Source organism: Cyprinus carpio, chromosome A11, assembly GCF_018340385.1.
Source record: "Cyprinus carpio isolate SPL01 chromosome A11, ASM1834038v1, whole genome shotgun sequence".
In the NCBI taxonomy this organism is placed as follows: Eukaryota; Metazoa; Chordata; class Actinopteri; order Cypriniformes; family Cyprinidae; genus Cyprinus; species Cyprinus carpio.
Window position 1 is genome coordinate 3,367,489 of NC_056582.1, and position 4,788 is coordinate 3,372,276.

Here is a 4,788-nt window from a genome sequence, read left to right on the forward strand (position 1 = left end):
TTTAGTTGTCAACACAGTTATGTGAAGCTTATAAATCCTTGTATGCCCCTTTATAATATTGTCATCTAGTTCTGTGCTCGAGATCACCTTAATCAATTCAAAAGCAAGACCTAAAGTTCGAGTCAAGACTGTGACCAAAACAAGGTGAATTGAACTCATAACTGAGACTATAACTTCTGCAAGGTTGGATTTTGACCATAAATATAAATTCAAATCGCTACTAAGCATAAACTACAAATGATTCAAAACCCAGCACGACTCGTCTACAATATCCCCAAGAGAGCCCACATCACACATCACTCTCTGACTGGCTACCAGCACTGTTGCCATCTCTCACGAGACAAATAAGCAACTGCGTCTTTAAAAACAAGGCCAAAACAAGCCTACAAGTGTTAGCATTTTAATGTAAGACAAAATATTCTTCGTCAGTGACAGAAATATGATTTAAGATTGTAGTGTAAGCAAGTTTAGTTTGAAAAAGTTTAATAGTAAATAAGACACAATTAGACAATATTTGAGAAGAACTATTTATTTGCAACAACTGATGGTGTGCTGAATGCTGCACACACGTGCAGCATTGTCAGGGTAAAATTTGGTCAGGCATTACCTTCGTCAAGGGTTCCAAATGCTTATATGAGACAGTACTGCCCTGCACCCTTCAAAGAAAACACTTCAAGGGCTCTACCTTTCGAAGGGAGTATGGCATAAGGATGCTCACTTCCGTTTGAAATTCGCCTCTGATTTGTGTGTGGGACAAAATGTCAGATTTGGTGTTATGATTGGTCAGATCGCCTGTCAATCAAGTTCTTTGCGAATGGTCAATTAAAGGGTTCATATGATGCGATTTCAAATTTTCCTTTCTTTTTGGAGTGTTACAAGCTGTTCATGCATAGAAAAGATCCCTAAAGTTGCCAAGACTAAAGTCTCAAACCCAAAGAGATATTCTTTATAAAAGTTAAGAATTGTCCACGCCATCCTAAAACGCCTCGTTTAAACATGCAGCGTTGTGTCACTGCGTGGGAAGATTTGCATAATGCCGCCCAAATGTTCATGCAAAGAAAGAAGGCGTAACTTTTATTCTCACTGTAGTATTGTTGTTGTCGCCACCGCCATGTCGTGGAGACACTGTGTGAAACTACTTTGTTTAGCCTTCCAAAAGAGGACGGTATCCTAGAACTGATCCGTGTTGGTCACTGAGGACATACATCAACTCTGTGGTGTGGATCGCCGGATCAGCTTTCACCATGGATGAAGCTGTGTCCAGCTCGGGGTCGTCACATGTGGTTACCGCAAGCCCGCCAGCCACTCACTCTAGCCCACCGTGTGACGCTGTGTGTTTCGTTGTGAAAGCAAAACCACTTTGTTTGGGCTTCCAAAAGAGGACACAACTAGAAATCAGTGATTAAGTTGTATTTACAGCACTGTTCCAGAACAGTTCAACCCAAATATTCAGATGTGTGCAGCGCATTTATAACGCCCTTAAATTGCACATTTAATTAGTTTAATCATATGATAAATTCATTGTCAACTTCCTTTAATTTGTATAGCTCTAAAAAAAAAAAAACTCGTATTTTTGCGCAATACCACGATTTACGCTTTAACGCTATGGTATTCATGTTGAGTCAATTGCGTCTACATAGTTCAGACGAAGAAACCTGCTGAAACCGCATGAGCTTAGCATGCACTCCTAGAAAATTAATCAATTTTGTTATGTTTCTCAATTTTAATGTATCTTCTTTCTTTAAGAGCAGTCTTTTGATTACGACTTTTCATTTTGTGAGAACTCTGGTGAGTTTTGCTTGTTTATGCATTACTATACATTGATCTTTCTCTACACGTGTTATAAAAAAACAGTCAGAGTTATCTATGATGTTAAGAAGGTATTTTTGTATGTTTAAGTATGTACAGAGTTAATTAATTGGTGTTAATCCGTTCGGTTGAACGATTGCATCATTCACAAGTATGAAAATGCCAACAAGTGAAAAGAAATACGTTGTACAGAGAGATGCCGCATTTCTAAGTTATTTTAAGCATGGTTATATTGACAAATGTTGTCACGAGCTATTTAACATGTTTTTACAGACATTTTGTCCAACTGACAGAAAATATCATTGTTGAAGTTGATGAAATTCAGAGATGTTTAATGTGACTGCATTGTTTTGTGCAGATTGTTTTTTTGAACGCTGATTCTTCTCGTGTGACTGTTCGAATGGTGAGCCAGAGCCCTGATCTACAATTCAAATTGTCGTGATTCTGCACAGATTCGCTGAGATCTCATACGCACACACACTACCTGGGTAGAAATAACTACACACATTTTACACACTAACATTTGAGAGTTTCACATACCTACAGGGGAACTGAAGGATTATTGAGACTTTGTTTATTTGTTTTGACTCCTGGACTTCATAGACATTGGACTCAATCCCAAACCTTTTTTTTTTCACTTCATTTACCGATGTTGAGTGGGAACCAGAAAACTGTGTATTCATTCAAACTGTGAAAATTGTTTAAGATATTATTTTCTTGTGTTTGTATTAAAAACTGCTGGCTGTTAATTCATTTACTATAAGTGGCCCAACGAGTCATTCTTAAATCCTCCCAGAGTCGAACCTAGGCCCATTCTAAAAGTTATCAAGTTTAATACACAGAATACTTAACTTGTTGCCCCGTGTTACACATTTTATGGAGGACTGTTTCCTGAACCTGCAGAGTAGCCTACAATGCATCTACACACAATGGCTGTTTTTATAAAGTGGGGCAGTTCCAAATTTGCAAGGATAGTCTGGCTCTTCTGACTAACAGGCCGAGGACAGGTATAACAGGGGAGCCAGACTACGTAAATTTGCACCAAATTACTCGCCAAGTGAAAAGGACCCTTTGAGGTCACACGGCGAATTGGAGATCTTAATTATGAGGTAATTCGTACAGAGAGGGGCGGAGCACATCAAATTTACCACCTCAACCTCCTCAAAAAGTGGAGCGAGGCGGAATCAATGATGCAAGTGACGTGTCGAAATTCGACGCATATCCATGCAAAGCCAATGACGAATTGCTTGATCGGCTGGGTACAGCTCAATTTTATTTGACACTGGATTTGTCAAAAGGATATTGACAGATCCCCTTATCTCCATTATCCACAGAAAAAACAGCGTTCACAACACCATTGGATTACACCAGTTTGTTATGCTTCCTTTTGGGGCACCGGCCACGTTTCAATGCCTCATGGACAAAATCTTATGGCCACATGCTGCATATGCCACTGCCTATCTGCGGCATATGGAGCGCTTGTGTGCCATGCTGGGGGCACCGAGGAGGGCTGGTCTAATGGCCAACCCAATGAAGTGTGCGATAGGGTGTGTGTAGGTCCGGTATCTTGGCTTCCACTTGGGCCACAGGCTGATGTGTCCCCAAATTAATAAAACTGCAGCGGTTGCGACTTGCCCAAGACCCAAGACCAAAAAAGGAGGTGAGGCAGTTCCTGGGGCTGGCGGGATATTATAGAAGGTTTGTACCTAATTATTCGGACCTCACCAGCCCGGTGACTGACTCACTTAAAAGGAAACGGCAGATCCGGTCCAGTGGACAGAGCTGTGTCAGCAGGCTTTAACCCAGGTAAAGGCTGCCCTGTGTGGCGGACCGCTGTTACACTCCCCTGACATCTCGCTCCCCTTCTTGTTGCAGACGGACGCCTCGGACAGGGGGCTTGGAGCTGTTCTGGCCCAGGAGATAGAGGATGAGGAGCAGCTGGTACTGTACATCAGTCACAAGCACTCTAAGAGGGAGACGATGTACAGCACCATAGGTTAATAACCTATACAGAGAAAATATATAAATATGAGTCACTACACACAGTAATACAGATATTTAGAGATGTTTAACTCTTTTAAATTACAACCAATGTTATTAGAATACTCACAAATCACAAAGTACATAACGTTTCAACAACACAAAATCATGTTAGATGCTAAACCTGCTAGCATTAACAAACAACTTGCAAGACATTCCTAATTGGTCTTTTAAACAATCTGTATTAAATAAAAAGGGTCTTTATCCTACCAGTAGCGTCTCAAAGCTGATGAACACATTGTGGCTTTTCCCAGCCGTCTTTGAACAAACTCCAAACTCAATGGTTACATCCATACATGCTTTAGCAATCTTTCTCCTTTGGTTTTATACCAGTATCAACACCAACTTGGGTAGGCGAAGCACATTCACTTTACCAACAGAGATCCCTCTGCACTCTGAAAATCAACAAAGCACACCTGGTTCTATTTAACATGTGAAGTTTTGATGGCCAATCAGCTTCCTTATTTCCTACGGGTTCACAACCAATAGATTTGCTGTTTTTGATCAAGGTTAATTGCATTTGATCAGATAGACATTTCCTTACTTTAATAATGATGAATATATCTCACTCAATTCCTAAATGAACTTAACAGCGTTGGCTTATCTGAAGGCATTACTGGACCCTTACTTGACCCACTGCAGGTCCGTGGATGATGCAGTCAACATGAGACTTCACTTCATCCTGCAACATCTGGATAAAACAGGGACTTATGTGAGGATCCTGTTTGTGGACTTTAGCTCAGCTTTCAACACCATCATCCCAACACTCCTCCAGACCAATCTAACCCAGCTCTCTGTCCCTCTGTCAAATGAATGGATCACCAGCTTTCTGACAGATAGGCAACAGATAGTGAGAATTGGTAAATACACATCCAACAGCCGCACCACAAGCACTGGCGCCCAATATTATCTGTCTGCAATACCAGAGGCCCCAATTTC

The 4,788-nt window shown here is 40.9% G+C and overlaps 1 long non-coding RNA gene across 1 annotated transcript; it reads right to left on the reverse strand.

Annotated features, from left to right (window-relative positions):
• Positions 1–3,062: 3,062 nt before the first annotated feature.
• On the reverse strand, positions 3,063–4,232 carry LOC122146567. The gene is made up of 2 exons (XR_006161071.1): positions 4,060–4,232; positions 3,063–3,814 (listed from the first exon to the last, which is right to left on the reverse strand). It is a non-coding gene; the product is annotated as an uncharacterized LOC122146567 (long non-coding RNA).
• Positions 4,233–4,788: the final 556 nt, after the last annotated feature.